General features: G+C 44.3%; 2 long non-coding RNA genes across 2 annotated transcripts; both read right to left on the reverse strand.

Annotated features, from left to right (window-relative positions):
* Positions 1-430: 430 nt before the first annotated feature.
* Positions 431-12362, reverse strand: LOC148686903 (uncharacterized). Its single transcript, XR_015948209.1, has 2 exons — positions 12228-12362; positions 431-483 (listed from the first exon to the last, which is right to left on the reverse strand). It is a non-coding gene; the product is annotated as an uncharacterized LOC148686903 (long non-coding RNA).
* A 7133-nt stretch (positions 12363-19495) lies between these two features.
* On the reverse strand, positions 19496-25162 carry LOC118097139 (uncharacterized). Its single transcript, XR_004694010.3, has 2 exons — positions 21853-25162; positions 19496-21814 (listed from the first exon to the last, which is right to left on the reverse strand). It is a non-coding gene; the product is annotated as an uncharacterized LOC118097139 (long non-coding RNA).
* Between the last annotated feature and the right edge of the window lie 414 nt (positions 25163-25576).

A 25576-nucleotide genomic window follows, 5' to 3' on the forward strand; every position in this document is an offset into this window, starting at 1 on the left:
ATCTGGAGGGCCACAGTTTGGGGATGCCTGCCCTAGGCTCTGTGGTTTAGACCACAGCACCACCCGCATCCCTAAATGTATGGTATACTTTTATGCAAAAAATGGCACCTACTGCCCTAGTTCCCATGACACCAGCAATCCTGTTGACAACACTTTTGAGCTCTATCACATAATTGGGGTTGCGGTACGGGAATATATCCATCTGGGGATTAACAAATAAAGATTTAGGAAGACAGCAAGTGTGCCAGCAGAACTCCAGGAAAAGAAATTGATCATATGCCCAAGCAACTACATAGCCAGTCCCCTACTGCCACATCAATTTCCTTCCTAGTATGGGATACAGTAGTGGTTTCTCCTACATTCTCAGCTCTGTCTGATGGTTTTTCACTTTCTTTGCTTTATTCTCACCTCTTGTTTTCTCTGGATTGTCTCTCTTGGTTCTGTTTCTCCACTTCTGGTGGCTTTGGTAAGAAAGCATTCCTCCTGAATAAAGATACAAGCAAGTGTAAAGTGCATTGAAGAGTTATTAAACCGAATGCTAGAGCTGCAGTAGTGCAGTTCACTGCACTTCAGGAGAGGATTCACTAGGCCCTGAGCATGGCCAAGAGCTTTATTCAGTTGCTGTCTGTAGAATCCCTAATGCATTATTTAGGGAGCCAGCACAAATAGGCTGGCTTCAGATGCAGTAGGCAATTTGGACTTCAGCAAAGGGCAGAATACCTCAGCTCCTTAAGTGAGTAGTTGGTGGTGTCTTGAATGGGGGAGCTACTGGAACATCACTAGAAGGCTTCTACATGGCATTGTAAGACCTTTTTGCCTAGTGAGGTTCTCTCCAGGTGTATCCTTGCAGAGAAGCACAAGCCAAAGTGCAGCAGGCAGCTAGCTGTCATTCTTTTTTCTATTCCCTACTTTCCTTCCCATGGAGATGGAACTGCTTGGCCTTTGTATGATGGCTATCTTCAAATATCTAAAGGTCTGTCACATGGAGGATGGAGCAAGCTTGCATTCAAGTTGCAAAACAGGAAATCCTGTAGGAGCTGTTCAACAGACATGAGAGGTGGTGGTTTCCCCTTCCTGAGGCTTTTAAGTAGAGGTTGGATGGCCACCTGTCATGTAGGATTTCGGTGAGATTCCTGCATTGCAGGCGGCTGGAGTAGATGTCCCTCTGGGTCCCTTCCAATGATGATTTAGAATCTGAATTGAAGTAGTGCCTTAGGACAAGTTCTACCTACGTCCCTTCGAGTAGCTCCTGCCACATTAGAGTCAGATTGTCAATCCCGGTGGCTATTCAATTTTACCCCTCCCAGTGATGACCTTTAGTTGGTGGCTGAAGCACCCTGTCTCAGGAAGGGTGATGTTGCAGGAAAGCAGGGGAGTAGAGTGCTCTTGTGCTCAGGTCCTGCTTGCAAGTTTCCTACAGGCATTTTGTTGGCCACACTGGGAACAGGATGCTGCGCCAGATCAGCCATTGGCATGATCCAGCAGACTTCTAGTGTTATGAGATTTGCTTCTGAAGAGGATTTCCATGGCAGAGGCCTGTCTTAGCAGGTCCTGGTAGGGTCATTTGATTCAGAATGGAGCTGTCTGGAACAATGGCACAGCAGCTAGTGGCTGGAGCTCCATGGCTTCTTTCTGGCCCTTGGGTTTTGCAGGCCACCTCTTCCTGCATCTCACGTTTGCCCATGTGGATAACATCCATGAGGGCACATTCAGGGGAGGAGAGAACTGGTTCTCAATTTTTTTGCACAGGAAGCAATAACATAAGTAGACCCCTGCTGGATCAGACCACAGTCCTGTTACAGGAACAGACCCTGTTTTGCACACCAACAGAAGTTCCTGGAGAGTTTTCAGAGGCAGTCCCACATACAGCACCTTGCAGTAATCTAAAAGGGAGGTTACTAAGGCATGGATTATTCTAGCTAGATTACATGTGAGGGTAGGGTCAAAGTTCTCATTATCAACCTAAACAGCTAAAAAAAAAGTCCTCTGTGCTAGTACCTTGGGTGGCAAAAGATGAACACTGCTCCCGCACCCCCAGAGTTAGGTCTGATTGTTTTGAAGAAGCATAACCCCCCAGAAGAGGAGGCTGAACACTCACTGGGTACAGAAAACGGGTCAGCTCCTCTTTCCAGTTTTGGGCATATATTATTTGGGTAGCTGTGGTAGCATACATGTTTTTTTGTTTGTCTTTCGGCACCTCTTCTCCAAGTATACCTAAAAGAAAAGCTGGGGTGTTGTTTTTTTTACAAAAGTTATTTTAAACATTTTTTTTCCAATTCATTATAAATCATTTCCCAGAAGGCTTCTGCAACCTTACAAGATCGCCACATATGAAAAAGGTTCCTTCTTTCTCTTTACATTTCCAACATATATTGGATTCAGACTTACACATTTTTGCCAGCTTGCTAGGCGTCAAATACCATCTATACATCACCATGTAGTTTTCTTTTAAAGTGTAGCATGCTGTAAATGTTAAATCTTTCCAAATTCTTTCCCATGCTGCCATATCAATATTGCAACCTAAAGGAGGCTTTTACGTCCCTGCGGCCTTAAAACTATACAAGGCCAAAACATTGTCCCAGCTCACCTATGGGACCTTCTTGGGCCCACCTTCCCCTTCCTTCATCTTACTTGAGAGAGTCCAATCAAAATTTCTCAGAGCCCTACTGCAGGTTCCCAGGTGTGTCTTGAACGCCTGGGTAAGATTAGAAACAGGGCATATGAGGGTTGAGGCTCGTATCAGACTTACCTCAATTTATAAATGGCTGACCCTACAATCACACCCTCGAGGTCTGGCCCCTCTGATTCTTCGAGACCAATTTCAGTCTGGCTGGCAGTTTGAGGTCCAGGTCACTCTCCGGAAACTGGGCTTCTCACCCCAAGCCCTATTGGCCATGGGCATAGACCAAGTGAGATCCGAGGTCAGACAAAAAATTGTGGACACAGAGAAACAGCTGGACAGCATGAGGTCCCCGGATTTCAATATAGCTGAAAACGAGAAATACGTTGCTGCCCCGGCAGCGTATCCCTTTTACCTTGAATCCAGAAACTCAAGAAGAGCCTTCACGCTCGCCCAAAGCTCGCCATTGCCCTCGCCAGTGCTGTTAGGCTCCTTCGGAAAGATCCCATACGAGCAGAGACTGCTCCTGCCCATTGGGGGAAGTAGGCAGCCCCGAACATCTTTTTTTAAGATGCCCTCTGTTCGATAAGGCACACAGAGATACCATCGCCCCCATTCTGGAGAGCCTGGCCGACCTCCCAGATACCATAAGACCAAACTAAAGGCCCTACTATTAGGAAAGGAGCAAAAGTTAACTCGGACAGTAGCCAGATTCTGCACGCAGATCTGCAGGACCAGTCTCCCCCACCCCCACCCCCAAGAACAAGACAGCCATTGGAATAGCAAACTCGGTATTGGACTGTGGGAAGTAGTTCCTCCGCTCGGGTACGAAACTGAGAACTTTGAGCAGCACCAGGGGAAAGGCCAGCTGGACCCTCCCTCTGGAAACATAGCCCCTTCAAACTCATAGACTCTTATATCCACCCCAAATGACAACTCCCATAGCCTTGAAAAGCATCTTTATTTTTAATAGCTGGTATATGACCGTAATAAAGCTTGATTGATTATAACCTATATCCATTGCCCAATGTATCATTGACGATTTGACCATTTCATCCTTTGTTTCACATTCTAATAATAATTTATACATTTTAGACATTACCTTTTGATTATTCTAATTGGGAGGTTTGAGTTGTAAAGACATTTTTTTCTCCATCTTAAATATCTAATTTAATTGGCAATATTGTAGCCAACTTAATATTCCACTTATCTATTTCTTCAAACTTTTTTAGTTTAACCTCCCCTTCCACCTCTATTAGCAACTCCCTATGTGTTACCCAGTCCGTGTCCATATTCTTCCCCCCCCACCACCACTATGGCTTCTACTGGTGAGTGCCACATTGCTGTTTTTCCCCCAGCAAGTTTTTTATATTTATCCCATACTCTATATAATTTTTTTTACTAATTACTGTACAGTAATACCTCTGGTTACGAACGCGATCCGTTCCAGATCGCAGTTCGTAACCTGAATAGTTCGTAACCCGAACGCGATGGGCGCCACCATTTTGCGCATGCGCAAAGCGCGATTTTCGCAATTTGCGCATGTGCAGATCGCGCGAGCGCGCCCCGCTTCTGCGCACGCGCGCGCGGTGAAAACACTTCCGGGGTTGCGCAGTTCGTAACCCGAACTGTTCGCAAACCGAGGCGGTCGTAACCCGAGGTACGACTGTATATGGTTGGTGAAACCCAGCACTTTTTTCTGGGGTGGTGCAGGGGTATGCATACCCCTAAACATTTTGTGAATCTACGTTTGGCCTTGTTGAGCATTTCAATATGAGTAGAAAAATGAGAGTACCCCTAAACATCTTTTTAGGGGGGGAGGAAAGCACTGGTGAAACCTTATGCATTCTAGTTTTCCCATGCCACAAATATGCATGCCAGCCAAATTTCTTCTGTCCCTCAGGATCCAAAATCTGCGTATTCTTCAATAAAAACCGCTCCTTTAACCAGCAAAGACAGGATGCTTAAGTATAGTCTTAAGTCTGGCAGGGAGAAGCCACCTCTTTCTTTTGCATCAATTAAAATTTTATATTTTATTCTTGGTTTCTTCCCTTGCCAGATAATTTTTATTATGTTTCTTTGCCATTCCTTGAAGCATCCTGCATTACCGATCACTGGAGCTGTCTGAAATATAAAAAAAAGTCATCCTCGGCAGAACATTTATTTTTATGACTGAGACCCTTCCTAATAAAGTTTCATTCTTCCCCATATTTCCAACTTGTTCTTGATTTCTCTCCATGTTTTAACATAATTACCGTGAAACAAATTTAAGTTCCTTGCTGTTAGCCATATCCCCAAATATTTTACTTTTTCCTCTATCAGTAGACCTGTTTTTCCCTCTAGTTCTCTTTTCCTTCATATGTTTCACTAACATTTTGGTTAGTGGTTCATCCCACTAACATTATCTGTTTGCTTCTCATGATGTATCTATTCACCCTCTCCAACATTTCTCCTGTATGAATATCCCTTCCACCTAATAAAATGTACAATGTACATATGCAGACCACATATGATAAAATGGTAATCTACATGGTGGATGGGAAGATTACATATACATATATGGAATAAAAATCTACACCTGCAACCCACCACCACCGTTGCTGCATCCAATAGCTGTCTGTGAATGTGTTCCCCTCCTCTTGGTTATTAATATTCTGTGAGTGATTTGTTTACACATCCAGGAGCACATGTTTATCTTAACTTCTCTGTTCCTGTTTTTCAAATATCCATGCATTTCATTTCCAGCTGGGTGTGTCACAAATGCCTATCTATAGAATCAGGACAGGGCAGGGTAGAATAGCGCTTGGCACAGAATTGTCATCTGCAGTGCTGCGCAACCCCCACTAGGTGACAGCAGATTCCCAATAATGACAGTCCCTCCTTACCCCTGCTACACAGTGCTTTCTCATGTGGCTTGCTCAGAAAAGATACATTTGTCTTTACCAAACTTGCCAAACTTTACCAAACTTTATCAAGTTGCAACCAATAACAGATGCTGCATCCATGAGCTTAAATACCTGTATACTGCAGATCCACAATAGCCATTGCACATAAGCCCCACTCCTCCAACCCAAGTGGCACTATAAAGGACCTAAAAACTATCATCTTCTCTCACTAACTTTCAGGAACCTCACTTCCACAGAAAGTATGGGTGTGTGCATGTTGTGTGCCCATGTATGGGAGGAGAGGGAAATTATTTTAATAAGCTACAACTTACTGTGATAGAATACTATGATTCTATTTGATATATTTGTGTGTCACTGCCATCAGAGGAGGGACAGCAAAATCCTTGCACCTGATTGTTTTAAGATTAGATTATGCTGACTTCAGACGCCCTGTGATGATTCCACTAAAACAAAAGGGCTGCAAGCTCCGGTAGGGATTGTGGGCTCTTGTCCACAATACTGTATCCTTTTATTTTCTTCTTTGGGATGCAGCCTTCTGGCGGTTCCCTCGTTGAGAGAAGCCAAGTTGCAGGGAACCAGACAGAGGGTCTTCTCGGTAGTGGCACCCGCCCTGTGGAACGCCCTCCCAGCAGATGTCAAGGCAATAAGTAACTATTTTACTTTTAGAAGACAACTGAAGGCGGCCCTGTTTAGGGAAGTTTTTAATGTTTGATGCTGTACTGTTTTTAATATTCGGTTGTAAGCCACCCAGAGTGGCTGGGAAAACCCAGCCAGATGGGCGGGGTATGAATAAATAAATTATAATAATAATTATTATTATTATTATTTATTATAGCAGATGTTCCATGTCTTCTCCACCTGCCGCTAGTCAGTGAAGGGCTCACAAATCTCTTGCTGTACGCTGTGGGTTAAGCCACAGAGTCTAGGGCTTGCCGATCAGAAGGTCGGTGGTTCGAATCCCTGCGACAGGGTGAGCTCCCGTTGCTCGGTCCCAGCTCCTGCCAACCTAGCAGTTCGAAAGCACGTCAAAGTGCAAGTAGATAAATCGGTACCGCCCCAAGCAGAAAGGTAAACTGTGTTTCCGTGTGCTGCTCTGGTTCGCCAGAAGCGGCTTTGTCATGTTGGCCACATGACCTGGAAGCTGTACGCCGGCTCCCTCAGCCAATAACATGAGATGAGCGCCGCAAACCCAGAGTCTGTCACGACTGGACCTAATGGTCAGAGGTCCCTTTACCTTTACCTTTACCACAATGCTCTGTTACATATTGCAGAGGGAGATCCTGACAGGCTGGATGGAATGACAGACAAGGAAAGAGTTTCCCAAATGGCATGGGCCCAAGCACTAGATGGGGTTTATATACCTGTGTTGACACTCTATTGGGCATCCAACTGGTAACATAATGAACTGCTACTCCCTGCCATGCCCTGGGCAGCGCGGGCATATGCTACGCCACTGTTCCAAAAGGAGCATCAGTGGTGTGGTTGGTTAAGTTGCCACTGCAACCAGGGTTGAGCCAGGACTGGCTGGCTCAGATTGAGCAATTAGGCAAATATCTGCTCCCAAAAAAGGACCTGAGGTGACATGCTAGACTCATGTTTCTTCTTCTTCTTCTTCTTCTTCTTCTTCTTCTTCTTCTTCTTCTTCTTCTTCTTCTTCTTCTTCTTCTTCTTCTTCTTCTTCTTCTCTTGGTGAGAAACTGGAGGCACAGAAAGGGCAGGTGTACTTCAAAGACTGTATGAAAACTGTGGCAGTGGTGTGCTTCCAAGCCATTGGTGGAACCAACGATGTGGTGGAGCTCTCAGAGGTCACTGCCAGAGGAATACCAATTGAGCACAGAATCATCTCCAAAGACAGGATCTGAGCTCAATGGGCCAGTTGGCAGGAGCACCTGCCAATACTTCCTTCTCCAAATGATGCTGTAAGCCTCGGGGAGTGATTGCAATGCGCTGCTTAGTGGATTTTAAACAGCATGGGCAAGAATCCGTGTTCTGCTCCTTGCCAAGACAAATCAAAAATCAATTGTGCCCATCCGTGGTAGGGACCACAGTGCTGTTTAACAGATGACTGCTGCACCATCAGTATGCAGAAAAGCTAAGGGGAGGGGGAACAAATCAGGAAAACCATGAATTATAGCCAAACCGCACAAAGAATCCAGGAGAAAAGAACAAGGGAGCTCCCTAACGGAGAAAAACTAAATTCTAAATCTCACTGTGAAAATATAGTTAAAAATAAATAAATTCCTGAGCTGTTCTCTTGACAGTTGGAAAAGATCTGAATGGGTGGCCATCCCACAATTTTCAAGACTTGCACAAGCAGGAGAGAGGGAGAGGGAGAGATTTTCCTCTCAGGAGGAAGTTCAGAGCACAAGCTCCCTGATCACAGCTGCAGAATGCTCCTTGAGTGGGCTCTGAAGGGATGCAGAGCCTGTGTGTGTGACTGCACAGGAAACAGGGTCTCATGTAGGAAACAGGGGACATAGGAAACTGTCTTACAGTGAGTAAGTGGCTAATGACAAGCATGCTCAGTACTGTCTACACAAGAGTTTCCCTCCAGATGTTGTTGGACTTCAGCTTCCATCAGCAACAGCAAGCACTGCCAACACTCAAGGATGATGGGAGCACTGGCGGAGGAAGAGGAGGCCATCGCAGCTCCGCCCCCGCTGGGAGCCACGCCCCCGCAGATGGTGCTCCTGGGATGCGCGCCAGCTCTCCGCGGCACCCCCCCCCCAGTGCCAGAGCATGAAGCTCCGCCACTGGATGGGAGCTGTAGTCTATCCCCCCTACCCCTGACCTACAACAACTGACAGTGGGCTTCCAGGGTTTCAGACAGGTGTCTTTCAAAGCCCTAGCAGGAAATGCCATGGATTGAACCTCAGAGCATCTGTGTGCGAAACAAGTGCACTAACAATTGGGCATTTCCCCAGGGGCTTATTACTAAAGGAAAAGTCCGCAAAAGTCCTGAGAAATTGTCATTGAACAACAACTGGTCCATATAGTCTCAGGCCCCTTCGGATTGTTGCTATTTGCAGGTAAGGTTTTATGGCATACCAGCAAAATCAGGTTGCACAATTAAGGTGGATTTGGTGTTCTTGCAAACCCACTGGGGGCGGGGAGGAAATCCACACACCCTTGCCTATGAATTATTTTGTGGCAAGGAAAGTGACAGGAAAATGCACTGGATAAGACATTGCCTATCCTTCCCACTAACAAATCAGAATGAATATTCTGGAAGTGAGTTCAGTGAGTTCAGTCTTAGGCTGAGAAATGATTGCTGAACATCTTAGGCAGGCATCCTCAAACTGGCCCTCCAGATGTTTTGCCTACAACTCCCATGATCCCTAGCTAACAGGACCAGTGATCAGGGAAGATGGGGGTTGTAGTTCAAAACATCTGGAGGGCCGAAGTTTGGGGATACCTGATCTTAAGCAATAGCTTGTCCATATAGCCTCAGTGAATAATCTTAGGTTGAGAGGCAAGGGACCCTGCCTGATGAGTTTAAATCTTACTTCTACTCATGTAAGCTTTTCTCTCTCTGTGGGGACAGAGCGCAGCCTAATTGTATGGGCTACAGTGATAAGATAGAGAAAAGTCACTTCAGGGTCTAGTCTCCAACCCAGGACGATAAGATATTACAGCAAACAAGCTAGTCACATTGTTAAATACTTTCCACCTTCTTACAGTTTACTTTCTTACATCATGGGTAAACATCTTCAGAAATAGATGAAGTAAACTAAAGTAAACTAATGCATATTTTGGAGGCTAAATTCATAAGCTCATACTTGTTTGTACACTCAGTTTGAAAGTTTCCATTTCTCTAAAAGCTGACCTTCAGTCTGCCACAGTTTGAAGTTCTGAAATATCAAGTTATGGAAGATTTGAATGTTCTAAAATGCCAGTGCCTTCAGCATTTCGAAGGCTTTGATTTTAGCATCATTAAAAGCTAAACTGTACTTGCAAATGATAAAATCAATTGTTCAGTTGTTGGCATCAGGAGACAATGATGGAGTACACCTTCAGGGGTGAAGTCAAACTGTTGGAAGGTTGCAGCACTTGCTGTGGAGACCAATATGGGAGAGACATGTTTTGTTGCAGCTGGGGCAGATGAAGACATCCAGTTTTGCTGCTTCAGGTGCAACACGACATTCCTTCTCTGTGTGCTCCTCCCAGCAGTCATTCCTTCTCTGGTCACTGCTATGGATACACAACCTGACTCTCCAGGCACTGTGGTCGTCTGCAACCCACATGACAAGGTTGATGTTGCCAGCCTTCATGTCATGTTTGCAGATACCCAAATCAAATAGAAAATTTAATTCAATGAATTCAATTCATCCAAAATTAAGGACAGAAGACCTTTTGGCTGACATATCTCTTTGTCATGGGAATCTACTTGTGGTATTTGATGTGTTGTGATGTATGTCTGTAGCAGAAGCTGGGTTCATACTCTGGGTCTGGGGCTACTCTTAAAATTCATTTTCTCTCTAAAGTAAGCAATCAGGAAAAAAGTCTCCTCTTTCCTGGTTCTACTGAAATACTAATGAAATATCCTTGACGCATCAATAGCGGAATTAAGTCAAACTAGTTTCCTCACTGGATGGGGAAAACCACAGGTGGGACCACTGACTGTATCTTTGCAACATAGTCCACAAACATGGAAAAGGGAAAATATTTGCCATTAGCTTCAAGAAAATGTTTGACTTCATCTGGCATCCAGGGACAGTGTTGAAGCAAAAACATATGATCTAACTATATCAGTGCACAGATCCATCAAATGAAGGATGTGTTCTGAAAACAAATTAGAGACTTCAGACCAGCAGGGTGTAAACAAGAGAGCCATTCTCAGCTCAAACTTCTTCTTTATTAAACACATCGATAATTTCCCAGCCATCTTGAGCAGGCATCCCCAAACTTCGGCCCTCCAGATGTTTTGGACTACAATTCCCATCTTTCCCGACCACTGGTCCTGTTAGCTAGGGATCATGGGAGTTGTAGGCCAAAACATCTGGAGGGCCGCAGTTTGGGGATGCCTGATCTTGAGCTACTCATCAAGCTCAGGATGACGAGACGAAATAGCCACCTACACGCTATCATGACGTTACAAGCAATTGCTATAATCTCATCACACATAGAGCTGCAAATGCATGTGATGGAAAACCAGTCCAAACCTCAGCAAAGTAAAGTTCCACTCCAAAGAAGTGGAGATTGAACACATCTTAAATTATACATACCTGGGTCTCATAATTAATGCATTAGGGCACTATCAGAAAGTCGGGGGGGGGAGGGGGGAATCTATGGTGTGTTTTGTGCTGGCTCCCCCCTTTTTTTATACAACACTCAATATAATCCTTCTGTTTATCATCGTTGACAGCTGTGAAAAGCAGGGAAATGTGCGGGGAAAAAATTCAAAAGAATTCCATATTCTTTTGATTTGCAATGAATTCCCCTGCTACCTGGGAGCTCTAGCAACAACTGACAAGAGAGGGAAAGGTGGGTGCTTTTCCTTGCTTCTTATCCTAGCCATCAAAACTTTCCACTTTCTGGCAATTCCTCAATCAAACTAGGACACTCCCCTGCACAGCACTCACTCCAAACATTCAATTCAACAGCTGGCACAGCTGATGTCTGTAAATCATGCAAAAAGATTCAAGCTGCTTGATCAAGAGTTAAAAGCAGCCACTTGCCGCGGAGATAATGGACAAATGCTATCATACAGTCTCTTGCACTGCTACAGATTGCTGCATTCGATCAGCGACCCACATGACAACTATCAATTGTGCCAACAAATGCAGTCTCGTACCCACTAGTATGCAAATTTGTGAGATTATTTAGCCCAAACTGGGAGCCTGCTATGATGTGTAACCAACCACTTTTTAAACTGGTCATCTGTATGCTCTTGCCAAGTGGCCTGGGCACTGTGTTCCCCAAGGTAGAAGCCCCCCTGTTCCAAAAAGGGTTGGAATACAGACCCAACCCACGCGGTTCCTTCTCACTCAATTGTCAACTAGTCAGGAAAGAGGGTGACTACAAATCCGGCCCTCATTGTGGGAATGTTGGGATGTGGATTAGGATATATTATTAGATAGATCCTATCCAAGCTTGTGTTAGCAAGCTTCCAATACCAGCAGAGTGACATTCCCCTTTTGTGCGCAGCAAAGCGTGTGCGCTCAGGTTTGCTAAAACCTGTACAATATTATACTTCCCGGCAAAGTCCCCTTTGACCCTCTTAAAAGAAATACACAACACAGTGTTTATAAAATACAGTGGTACCTCGGTTTATGAACACAATTGGTTCCGGAAGTCTGTTCATAAACTGAAGCGTTCATAAACTGAAGTGAACTTTCCCATTGAAAGTAATGGAAAGTGGATTAATCTGTTCCAGACAGTCCGCGGAGTACTTAAACTGAAGCGTTCATAAACTGAAGCGAACTTTCCCATTGAAAGTAATGGAAAGTGGATTAATCCGTTCCAGACGGGTCCGCGGAGTACTTAAACTGAAGCGTTCATAAACTGAAGCATGGGTGTAATTGGTTCCGGAAGTCTGTTCATAAACTGAAGCGTTCATAAACTGAAGTGAACTTTCCCATTGAAAGTAATGGAAAATGAATTAATCCGTTCCAGATGTGTCCGTGGCATTCATAAACCGAAAATTCATAAACCGAGGTGTTCATAAACCGAGGTTCCACTGTAGTATAGAGTTTACTTACAGTTTCATCCTGAGTTAACAGCAAAATCTCAGAAAGGCAGGCTTGCTTAGAAAAGTTACAGTTATATACATGTGGAGACTACTTGGTAAAGTAAGGCTCCATTTGGTCTCTGTCTTGGCTGCAGGCCAAGATGGAGAACCATCCTAACAGAAGATTCTCTGGAGATGTGTTCCCATCGAAGGAGAGAAGGCTAAGAGAGAGAAAGGCTGCTGGCCAGGGGCTTTTGTCCCAGCTAGTCCATCTCATTTGCATGTCTTTAGGAACAGGAACTTAATCAGGTGTCCCTCCAGGTAAGTTCCTGTTAGTGGACACTCTAGGAACTGTTGTGACTTGTCTGCCCCAGTGTTCCATCCCACACTCATTAGCTGGTTTGTTTGGGTTTTTAACAAAAATAAACATGAAAACTATTGTCTCAAACCAAAATGGATCTGTTCTTGGGAATTTGCATCTCCAGCATGGAGAAAAAGTAAAACATGATGTCCTGGAAACAAAATAAAACAATTCCTTCCAGTAGCACCTTAGAGACCAACTAAGTTTGTCATTGGTATGAGCTTTCGTGTGCATGCACACTTCTTCAGATACCAATGCTCATACCAATGACAAACTACGGCAGACCAACATGGCTACCTGCCTGTAAATAGAACTATGATGTCCTCTAGGCAGAGGAAATGCTCGGAACTTGCACATCCTGTCCCGCCTCCAGCGAGGTAACAATGGAAACTTCTCTTAGTGGTCTTGTGGCTCTGCTCTTGGTGGAATGGGGCAATAAAAGAAGATAGTTCTTTCTGCCTGGGCTGTAGCAGCAGCAGCACCCCCTTCAGGAAGCATCTGGTCCTGCAACTTCTGCAGCACCCCCATTGGCAGAGAGCCAGGCGCACAGTAAGTGCTTTGATTCTCTTGGCGATTGTTTCTAACTGGAGGGAAATAATTTCACGGCGAGAGTTTCCCAGCATGGAGATTTAGCCGGTCGATAAAATGCATTTCCTCATCTCACTCTCTCTTTAGGTCTATTGATCTTGCTCAAAAATACCTTCCTCCTGGCAAGGGGAGATGAGTCAGACCTTGAACTTTCCTTCTTTAAAGTAAAGAGAGAAGAAAGGAGAAACAGAGAGAGAGAGGACTAATGCAGGCAGTTTTCTCTATCTCCAAGCAGGCTGCTCCAATCAAACAGCGATTCGTAACATTTCTAATATTAAATGTGCGAGGAGAGAGAGGAGAGTTGAAATGAGAGCTCTGGCACAGAATGTCACCCAGGTCACCACAATGGGCTCGTTCTTAGTGATCTGCTTGCCCAGTGGACAAGACTGGGCGATAACTGATGTGTTCTGAACAAAGATTGACAACTCTTTTAAAAGTCTGGATATTCTATTGTTAGTTGGGTGTGGTGAAATGGGAGCCATCCCTCCCACACATTGGAAGCTTCCCCAGTTAGAGAGGGGAAGAGGAAAGTGGGGATTGTGTTAGTCAAATCAAATAGTCCCAAGGGCAAAACTGGTGTCTGGAATCTTTGGGGCATCCAACTTGGGGCAAAATTGCATGTTATGACGGAGGTGTCTGTATGCATCTTCACTTGAATTAAAAGTTTAAAAATAGCCGTTTGGGAGGAGCATGTGGAACCCTAACAGGGCTTAACACACACACACTCTCTCTCACTCTCTGTTTGTGTGTGTGTGTGTGTGTGTGCGTGTGTGTGCGTGCGTGAGCATGAGCAGGAGGAAACATCCACCCCAATAGATTGTTGGACAGACTTGCCGTGAGACCTCTTCCATACTTGTCCACACCAACATTTTGTGTCAGTTGCTAGGGCAGGCATCCCCAAACTGCGGCACTCACTCCAGATGTTTTGGCCTACAACTCCCATGATCCCTAGCTAAGAGGACCAGTGGTCAGGGATGAAGGGAATTGTAGTCCAAAACATCTGGAGGGCTGAAGTTTGGGGATGCCTGTGTTAGGGGAACCTATCTCCAGGGCGTTGCCTCTCACCAATTCCTAGGAAATGCCAGAGGTTGCCTCCTTTGCCAAAGTTCAGTTCCTGAGCTAGGATGTGACAACGGACAACTCTGGCAAAGCGTTTATATGAGATGATGAGTTTGAAACTGGCTATCATATGCACATGACTGTATTTCTTTGGAATTGCAAAGCATTTAAGTCAGGTGTCAGAAATTTAAAGATGTAGAATAGGACAAAGGAAATACTAAGATTGGGAGGAAGCAGATACTGGTTTCAGAGAAAACACGTGCAACTGATTAGGTTGATTCTACTATGAAAAGCTTTAACAAACCAATGCTGCTTTCATACTCACTTGGAGCCAAGGTCCATGGACAGTGTCATCACAAAATTTAGTCACTGGGTAGCACTGGACTTCATTATGTTTGGGTGGAGTCAGAAGTTTCCTGTTGCCCTTCTGCTTAATAGAGACAATAAATGTATTGTCTGGCTTTCTGACTGGTGGCCCCTCTTAAGAGGACAGCAGGTCTAGTCTTCCCTGGATTGTGTTCTTGCTTCAAAGAGATTTCATAATTGATTAAGAAAGGTTTCAGTATTCCCAGTCACCCAAGAAAGGAGTTATCTAGAGTGCCAAACTGTTTTAAAAGGCCCACTGTCCTTTTTGGGGGGGCACCCCATTTTGAGTACTGCTTTGATTGGTGTCAATGATTTGTGAAAGGCCACATTTCTGTGACAGGCCACCCAGAATATAGAGATGCTCACAGAATTATCTCCCACCAAATTTTGCCCCAGTTTGTGTGGTTCTTAATTACCCATTTTTGTTTATGCAGTAGCACTAGTGGGTTAGTTATGTTCACCATTTTCCGGATCGAATTCCCGGACTCTAAAGATCACTGGGCCTGCACAGTTTAATTCTTCCGCAGCTTTCCATTCCTTCATGTACCGTGTATTCCGGCGTATAAGACGACTGGGCGTATAAGACGACCCCCAACTTTTCCAGTTAAAATATAGAGTTTGGGATATACTCGCAGTATAAGAAATACGACCCGGCGTATAAGATGACCCCCGACTTTTGAGAAAAATTTTCTGGGTTAAAAAGTAGTCTTATATGCAGGAATACACAGTATTTCTCATTCTGCGTATCATGTGCATGAGGAAATGTGTGTGCTGAAACACTGTGCTCACTTCTTTGACAATATGTTTTGTATATCTGAAAACATCAGTGTTCACTCCTATTTTGTTTCTTCGTGAGTCCCTGCCCTACAAGCACTTCTGCAACCCTTTGGGGACCTCACAACAGGAAACTGAAGCGGTTCTAGCATTTTTAAATTGCTTGGGAATACCGTACCTAAAATCTTAACCATCCATAAGTTTTTGTTACCAGAAGTAATCTGCTACATCTGCCATGTGAAAGAAGATCTGATCTGATGTTCATAGATCTACAGCTGAGAAGCAGAGAAAGTAAATTATGACTAAATCCATCTGGAACCAATGGGACAAGTTTGTTTCTCTTGTTATTTACAAACAAATTTATTTCTGCGTGCCAGGTCCACGTCCACCCCTAATTATGCAGCAACTGTGGTTCCATTTTGCTAGTAAATTAATGAGCATGAGACCATCAAGTTCAATGTTAGAAAGTTCTCTCTCTCTCTCTCTCACACACACACACACACACAGGGCCGGCTCTAGGTACACCCCCGGTGGTGCGGTGCGCCAGGGCATCGCGCAGCGAAGCCACGCGGAAACCATGCTGCACCCTGCGAGGGCGGGGGCACCAGAGCGATCTCCGCCCCTCAGCGCCAGGGCAGCCGACCTGCTCAAGACTGCCCTGCACACACACACACGGAGCTCCAATCCAGCCTATTCATGCAGTTGGCAAGTGATAACTTTTCTGCCTAGTATTGGACTATGATGCATTCATTATAATGCAGTAGAAAGCCTTAGGGTTTGTACAAAGGGTGGGGGGAGAGGAATGCAAAAGACTCCCTTCTTAACTGTGCAGAACAACATGTTTGTTTCTCTTATTACTCTCCCTGGCAGACCCAATTTCGGTCCCCGTTCCCCCCCCCCCCACGAGTCAACCTACTAGTTGAAGGACTTTGAGGATATTAGGACTTTTCAAATAAATAAAAAAATCAAACAAATAAAGGTGCCTGCTAAAACCCTAAAATAAAGTTGCCAGAAAGGAAAGGGGGGGGGGGACACCAACATGTGCAGCTGAAGTGTGAATGTTTATTGTGATGCTGTTGCAGGCAACTATTGGATAGTTCTTGTGACATCACTGCTTACAAGTAGCGCACATTCCACCCCTCATTACAGGTGCAGTGTTAGAACTATTTTTAAACTGCTTTACATTTTATTCTTACTTCAGTGAGTTCTTGTTTCAATGAGAGCCCTTAGCTGGTTAGACAGATGAGCACTCAGTCATAGCCCTTTAAAAAGAAAAAAAAGAGCAAGAAATTATATGCTCCCACACAATACTCCTACACAATACAAACAGCATTGCAAAAAAAAATTGGGGGGGGGGGAACGAGAGATTGTGCAATAGCACAGGTACAGCAGCACACAGAAAGGAAAAAAACACTGGAAAATCTCCAGATGAAGTAGTGGCAATTATGCCCCATTGAAACCAGTGGGTTTTAAGCACACTTTTCAGTGCTCACAAACTTCAGCTGGATTTCTTTATACATTATGCATGCCGCTTTCTCTAGGATTGTGCCCACACGAATTCATCCTCAGTGAAGCATGCTTTCTATCCCCAACTGGGACCAGCTATGGTGAGAACAAGCCAGGATAACAGCCATACCACCTGAGGTGCAGAATATCCACTGAGAATAACCCAAGGCACCTCCAGGGGCTCTTGGTGTTTTGCAGAAGGGATTTAATTGAATACCTGAACTTTGGATTTATGCATGTAGGGACTCTTCCAGACATCCTTTCTTTGGTGCATCCAAAATGATTTGTGCTCATCACATCAAACACTCCAGAGGTTTGTTCTCCTACTTTTTGTGTGTGTGCTGAAGTGTGTTCCAGACAGCAGTTGCTGCTGCTGTCCATTTCTGAACCACTTGCTAGGAACAGTAAAACTTAGTATACTGTTTCCTTGGCCCCAAATCAGGTGCAAGCTTTCCCAGCCAGCTCTTAAGACAGTGGGATTTCCTGGTGGTGGTGGTGGTGGAAGTCCTGTGGACCACTGGCCACCCCTCCATCCCATCCCCGCAGCCTGTGATTGGTGCTGCAGTAAGCATCTGGGTGGGCACAGCTGGGTTAGATCGACTCCTCTCAGACTCCCCCTCCCCAGGTCTCAGAAATAAGACAATGCGGTAGCACAGGGGGAGCATTGCAGAACAACAGATAAATCAGAAAGATGTGTGGACAGTCCATTATAAATCTACTCCTAGTGCACTATTGCTGCATCAATGTTACGTGGGGGGGGGGGGGGAAACACCTGCAAAAACCCATCAGTCTGGAGGGACCCTAGGTTAAAGCATTCTGTCACCTGGCACAACAAATTGCCCCTGGGTTACAGAGCCCCACCTGGCCTTACGGAGCAGTCAGGCATTTAGTGTCACTAGGTCCCAAGCTCTGGAATACTCTTCCAGCAGAGACTACGGTAGGTAAGCACTCTCACTGTTACATTCCTGGCATGTCTTGACCCTTTATGCTGACCAGCCTATTCGTTTTAATTTTCGTAAGATGAGCTTGTTTTAACGACTGTTTTGTATTGTTTTTATGTTTATTTTTTATTGTCTTTGTATACATCTTTGTACACCACCTTGATAGTTTGCATGAGATGGCGGCATATAGTTTTATAAATATATAAAAATGAATAAAAACATATCTTAAAAAAAGAAAGAAAAAGGTGGATTTTTTTTTGCAGTTCAGAAAGTGACAGGGAAACACATTGTAAGGTGTGGGGCGAATGAATGAATGAGTGAGGGGAAGATGCATTAACTTCCTGCAAGTGAATCTGTATGACTAATGTTCATGGCACTATAACTGCCCTGCAAACAATCACAACAAATACTCAAGAAAGATTGGATATAATGTAACCTCCAAGCAAGCTTTGTGCAAGCAGATCGGCTCAATAGATGGGGGTCATCGGGGCAGCAGGTGGGGGCTGGCCAGGGCCGCATTTAGGTTTGCTGAGGCCCTAAGCTACTGAAGGTAATGGGACCCTTTATATGTCCAGCTGTCCTTTGTCAACAACAAATTGTCACTGTTTTTTGTGTTGAATATATGCTATATGGTAATTTATAGGCTTACATCAGGGGTGGCCAACTCCCAAGAGACTGCGATCTACTCACAGAGTTAAAAACTGGCAGTGATCTACCTCCCTTTTTGGGGGTTCAAGTAAATATATATGTAGAGCTTGTTTTTAGGAAGAATAGACTAAGTCTTTGTTCATTTATTGTATCCCACCACATGTCCAGAACACCTTCAGGGTAGTTTACAAAACATAAAAAAACAGCAATTATGTTTAAAAATAAATAAATCAGCATTTAAAAGTATCCTAAATCACGATCTACCTGTTGGACATGCCTGACTTACATCATAGGAGCGTACACAACACAAAAACACTGTTGCTGCATGTAGGTTTTATTTTATTTGTTTTTTTATCTTATATTTTGGAAATGTACATCCAGTTGTTTTTTTCCCTTAACATTTTATGGGGGCCCTCAGGAGAGTGGGGCCCTAAGCTATAGCTTGTTTAGCTTATATGTAAATCCATATAAGTCCAACCTCTTGTGCAACACAACATAATACAGTAGCTTGAATTGCAGAGGGGAGGCAGAAGAAGCTTGCTCCCTTACCTTTTATTGTTTTTAGAAGGCAATGGGAAAGGCGTAATTGTCTAAAACACGAGGTGGAGCTTGTAAAATTCATTAAGCTTCTGCTAAATGTTAACCACCACCACCTGAACCCCACAGTGAGATTTAAGAGACCTCCAGCTAATTCTGTTTTCTGTATATAAAATCCACTTTCTCTCTCTCTAGAAGTAAAGAAAATAGAAAGACAATTTCCTTGTCAATCCTGTCATCACTATAACCCAGTGTTTACTTCATGTGGGACAGGAGGTAGGGATTGAGTTGTCTTTTACCCATCCTGGGCAATTGAGAATGCTCGTTTCTAGACCCTGGACTAGTATCCATGGATTTCTCTAGGCTGCAAGAGCTGGCAAGAGAACACAAGCATGCCTTTGCCGAGTCCAATTCTCCATATTCTAGCCACTAATCTCTACCACCTCCTCACTGTAAGGTCACCAGAAATGTTATATGGATGATTGGCTTCCCAAATTGACCAGACGAAATCTCAGGCAGTTGTACATATTATAAAACAGATTTATTAAAACATTTATTGCAATAAATGGTGGCAGTGAGAATGAGTTTCTCATTCTGCCCAACCCATGGGCATACACAGAGTGCTTTTATAACAAAACTTCCCTACCCCCATGTAAATTACAAAGCTTCTACAGGATGTGCTCTTGTGGTTTATGCTAGACAGGATGGAACAAAGGAACAAAATGTGGTTTAGCTAGAATTTCTTAGAAGTGCTGTGTGTGGTTAGATCTTTGCATTAGATGTGCAAACATGCTGTGCCCATTTGCTTTCTATCAGAGGCAGAGAGATTTAGAATTGAATATACAAAATGGAGTTCTTCTTGCTCTCCTGCGTGGCCTGACCAGGATTATTCTGGCCCTGGTCATTGCCACCCTATATTCCCTCCTCTTCAATATGGAGATGAAGAACAGGTGTGTTTCTGCATCTCCATTTGATTGACCCATCACACTACAGTGTTTCCTGGTGTTTCCTGCTTGGTAGGGGGTTGGACTGGATGGCCCTTGTGGTCTCTTCCAACTCTATGATTCTACAGAGGCCAAAGGATGGGCAACAGAGAGCAAAGTAAGTGAGGAAGCTTCTGCTGACTTTCCCCAGCTTGTTACTCAGCTTGTCTCAGAAGGGTTACCAGAAGCTTTTTTACAGACCAAGGTTCTGCATAGGGCTAAGACAATAAGAAAGAAAATTGATATTACGAGCAGAATCTCTTTTAACTATGACCAACCTGGGAGCCAAGAACTAATCTAACTCCATACACTGGGCAGACCTTCACCGTCTAGGCTAACCTTGTGGTACAGATCAGCCTGCTTCTTAATGTTTTTAACATCACTCTCAACACGTGTACTCTAGTTGTATACAGATGCTAGTTCCCTGATCCGTCCAATATCGGTCACCACGCGTTGATCCTGATTGATGTACACACAGCAGGAGGAGTTCAGAAGGGCTACCTGGCCAGCTACATCTAGTCCTGAGAGTCTGGCCAAAACCTCATGCTTTTTTATTGAGAGACTTCAGAGCCCTCAGAAGATTGCTGGGCTTCAAAGAAGTATGTAGGGCAGAAGAAGGCTAACTGGAAGCTTGCTCAAATGTTAGGTTTTTGACTTCCAGGGAAATAGTGCAAGGCAGATAGATAACTTCGGGGTGGGGGCTGCCTTTTCTACTGAACAGTTAAAATACCTGACCAAGGCTGTTAAATGTTTCTTAGGGTCACCAGAACTAAGAAGGTGCTAGGAACTAGCAGTCATTAAAGACATTAGTGCATTACTTTCTTAAATCAAATAGCAAAATATTTCACAAACAGACCTACATTTTGTTACCTGGCACATTTCAGACCTTCATTTTGAAACTTCTTAACTTAAGGTATACAAGCTAGTGTTTCTAAAACAAATGAATAACGTGCACTACTAAACAGTTTCTTAAAAGTGCTACCACACATACACATGGGGTTGGAAATCTTTCCTAAGGGGGGAATAATAATTCACTGTTAGGACAGACACCATCAGCTAATTCATAGGACTATACACAAACTCTGAGAGCCTGTAGATTAAGGCATTCAGTCTGCAGAACTGTCAGTGTAAAATAACCATGAAAGTGTTTTTTTTTTCTGCTTCAGCTTGATGCTATAAACCAGAGTAAAAATGCTTGCTGAATTTAAGCCTGGTTCAGCTTTTGATTAATCTATTTCCATAACTCCTAAGCATTTTCTGTTGAAGTTTTTAGCCTTCGTGTTAGACCTAACTGGAAACACATATTTGCATTATACAAACATCATTTTTGTCGAAGCACAAGTGCCACTTTCTACTACATTGCATTTCCATTTGAGGCACAACAAAAAAATCGCAATACAGACTTTTGGCAACAAAGGGTTCTTTCTCTCAGGTGGGCCATGAATCTATAATGGCCACACTAGTCTTCAGAGATACTGGGATACTATAGTTGCTGGAAATCTAAAAGCCAAGGGGCTTTGGCCACTGTTTCCAAAACTTTATGTCAGCAGGAAAATACACAGTTCTCTCTCAGCTCAGTACTGGGCTTCAATGCAAATCAGTGGGTTTCAAGAGTTCCTACACAGTTCTAAAGGCCAGGAAGATATATATATAACAATTGGAGGTTTGTCCTAGCTGAGCATTTGGCTACAGAAAGAATGGCTATTGTTCCAGTTTGCCAGAGTCAGGAGAGGCTTACATTAGACATCAGTGGGCTACCAGAAGCTTCTCCCATCATTTCCAAAGCCAGAACTGAGAGGTGCACCTGGCCAACTCTTCCAGTTACATCCCCAACCCAGCTATAGCCCTGTATCACCTAGGGAGTTGCTGGAACCCTCCCCATATCTGTATGACCTAGGGAGTTGCTGGAACCCACCCCATGGTTCAATTTCTGAAACTGTTTTGGGTCTGTTCACTCAAGTGAGGCAGGTACACTGCCCTTCCTTCCAAATTAAGGATACTGCTTTGGGGGCAGGTAGACTTCTACTGTGGGTCCCACTCAATTGATGCCTCCCATACAAATATACATACATACATACATACATACATACATACATACATAAGGGTCTAAGATTTACTGTGTCTTCTTGATGGCGTTGCATAAGATGGACGTTCCTCAACCCGTGCGTCGAGTGACAGCGTCCGGAGTGTCACAGCAGGGGCTACTTCGGTTTCCCATGCGCTGGGCGTCTTTTGCCGGTCAGACGCTGCAAGGGGAAACTGGTGCACCGTGCGCTGGGTGCCCACTTCTGATTAGGCACAGCAGGGTGTGCATCCAGGGGGTCACTGGTTGGAATGGATACCTCACCACCTAGGAATGAGGGGGGTCTCGTCTCCATTCCTTCAGGGATTCACTCAGGGACTCGCTAGCATCAGGCTGGAACCATCGTGTCAGGCTCCGCAAGGCTACACGCTGTTCGCTCGAGTGATTTCCTGTAGATAAAAAACAAAGGAGGGGGGGGGAGACAGAGATTGTCCTTGTCCTTGTAGCTGCCGCTGCTGTTTTAGAACTTCTTGCTGGTAAGTCCACCACCAAACTCTCCGAGGTAGTGCGTCCCACGTATTGGACATTGAGGTGTGTCTGGCACACAGAAGTCATCTCTGGGATGTAGCAGCAGTTAGTTGAGAAGTCATCTCTGGGATATAGCAGCAGTGCCTTACAGCAGTCTTCGCAGAATTTCACAAGGCTTGCAACAGGATTCCACGTCTGGTCCATCTTTCAGGATCTCCCCGTGGTTTCTCTTTCCTTCCACAGAACTTCATGCATGTGCAGGGTTAAGGAGGGGTCCTTTAAATCCGTATTTGCCTCCCATCCAGCTGCCGACGGCTGAGTTCTGCTAGGATACTGAAGCCTGTTTTTCAAATTATGCAAAGTCTTGTGGTTTCTAGAAGAAGAAAAACTTACAGATGCTTTGTAGCAACGGGCTGTTTCTGTGAGACATAAATTTTTTTTAAAGTCAAAGCATTTAGAGCAGTAGTGTTTTTGTAAGCCGAAACATGGACCTCCAAAGCATAACATCTTTTTCTCCCTACTTTCACAGCAACGGTCTTGGTCACACAATGTCACACAATAGAATGTCCGAAATGGCAACACCAGCCAGGCACAGCCACAGTCTCTAAGTGCAGGTTGCAGGAGAAAACAAGTTGTGCAAATACAAATCATGCAGAATCACTTGTGTAACCAAATAAGGGGGGTTACGCCACACATCTCTGCCGGAGGTTTGAGAGTTATTGAGATGTTGCAGCCTGTCTTCCAACGTAGTGTTAGATTCAAACAATGTCTTTACACACAAATCTCAATTCAGTATAACTTCCTTCTACCTTATCCTGAATTCTTTAGTTGACAGACATTCATTTCATTAAAATATGCAGTTCTACAAATTTTCCAACATGTTGCTGTCACAAAAACATGAAATGGGGTTGCAGGTAGGAGGGTTAAACCCTTTAAACGTAGTTTGCTTTTAGAAGGACTCAAATGTCTCTTTTTCCCCATTCTTGTAAGTTTCCCCAAAAACTAAAGTCTGCACAGTTCCAACAGGACTTGGGGAAAAGATGTTAATTGTTCAAATAAAATCTATTGTCTCTTGCATTGTGAACTACTTAAGTACATGATTTTTTCCTTTTCTTTTTTTTTTGAAGCCAGCTGAAGCATATGAAAACATTTTCTGAGCACCGTTACTGGCATTTTGTCAGTATCCTGTGCGGCGGTAGCCTCATTTCTAGTGTGGTGAATAGCATTTTAAAGGTTGCAGAGATGATTTTTCTGAACCAATCCTCCGCTGTCTGTTTGTACAGCCCTTTTAGGCATAAAATCAGTCTGATGCTTCTTTTGGCTTTTTGGTGCTGTTTCAAGGATATTTAAAAACAGAATACTGGGTGCCTATGTTTATAACAAAGTCCAGATGCAGGTAACTCTTAAGTCACCTTGACCATGGCTCCTTGCCATGCCTGCCAAACCGACGAACTCTCTTCTGCTGGGACCCCCTTGTCCCATCTTTCTCCGAACACTCTTCCTTCCTCTTTTACATTGACCGAGACATCTCCGTCCTAGCAACTGACCTTCACCAGTGACCTTTGAACCCCTTCTGGTTCCTCACTGGTCCTTGAGCCATTATTTGTTGCTGTTTAACCACTGCCTTTCTCTTCATCTTCTTTCTCAAAATGCCTTTCTTCTCTCGGGGGGGGGGGATACTGGTTGACGCCACCTTTTTTTCTCTGAACTTGTTGTTGGCAGGACTTGTAAATTAAATTTCTTTTATGACATTCTGAATTTATCTATCATGAATTCTAGGGAAATCACATTTTTCCCTCCTCTTTACCATACTCCTCCCATTTATGGCCCTGTAAAGTATCCCCTCATTCACAACACACACTGCAAACTTTGCCACACATACCATGCATTGGACACTTTACCACACTCTACCTCCCAGTTTTTCCTTGTTTCCTAAGTATCTATTTGTCAGGGGACCTCCTCCTTACTGACTACTAACATACACATTTTCCTCCTCCCTTTGCCTCTTACCCAAAGCGCCTGGTTTTCCCAGTTGACCTCTGATTAACTGAGTACTACCAACACGCTGGAGATGTGATCAGGATCTCCCTTCCCCTCATTAAAGGGGGCCAATTCCCTTCAAGGTACCTTTTCCCTTTCTACTTACCCCAGCCGGCTTTTCCTGTTCTTCCCTTCCAACCTCGGTCCTTTTGCCTCTTCGTCCAGGGCACGGAAACTCAAGGGCCACCTCTGATCCTCCGGAAAAAGTCTGCCGGTGTGCACCAGACCAGAGGCGCCGTTAGGAATCTGCGCCCTGTCCAGTGGGGCAAAAGGGGACTGCCTCTGGTTCAGGGAAATGCCCTCATCCGAGTCACGGCACCAGAAATGTAAGGTCACCAGAAATGTTATATGGATGATTGGCTTCCCAAATTGACCAGACGAAATCTCAGGCAGTTGTACATATTATAAAACAGATTTATTAAAACATTTATTGCAATAAATGGTGGCAGTGAGAATGAGTTTCTCATTCTGCCCAACCCATGGGCATACACAGAGTGCTTTTATAACAAAACTTCCCTACCCCCATGTAAATTACAAAGCTTCTACAGGATGTGCTCTTGTGGTTTATGCTAGACAGGATGGAACAAAGGAACAAAATGTGGTTTAGCTAGAATTTCTATATCACCAGGAGACGAAAATAGGCTCCAGGAGTTCCGAGTCCTCATTCCCTTGTTTATAACCGCTTGGCTCTCCTTCTTTCCTCTGCAGCTCCCACTCCCTAACTATTATTTCTGCCTTGGGGAGGGCGGGGGGAGTCAAACAGAATTACAAAGTGCTGGCACAGTCTACGCTTGCTCCACCTGGATCAATAGATTCTTTGAAGTTACAGCAACACATCACTCCAGCTCACTGCAAAGTTGTGGCTCGAGTCGAAAAGCGCCCTAGGCCTTGGCTTCTCAAAGAGAATTACAAAAGGCAGTACCTGCACTTGCTTGGAACATCACAAGCCTCGTGACTGACAGCAGAGAGCCTTGAAATTGGGATGTAGCAACCTTTTCCCGCCCCTAAACTTCATCTTCAGTGTTT

The sequence above is a fragment of the Zootoca vivipara genome, chromosome 2, assembly GCF_965207765.1.
Source record: "Zootoca vivipara chromosome 2, rZooViv2.hap1.1, whole genome shotgun sequence".
Taxonomy (NCBI): domain Eukaryota; kingdom Metazoa; phylum Chordata; class Lepidosauria; order Squamata; family Lacertidae; genus Zootoca; species Zootoca vivipara.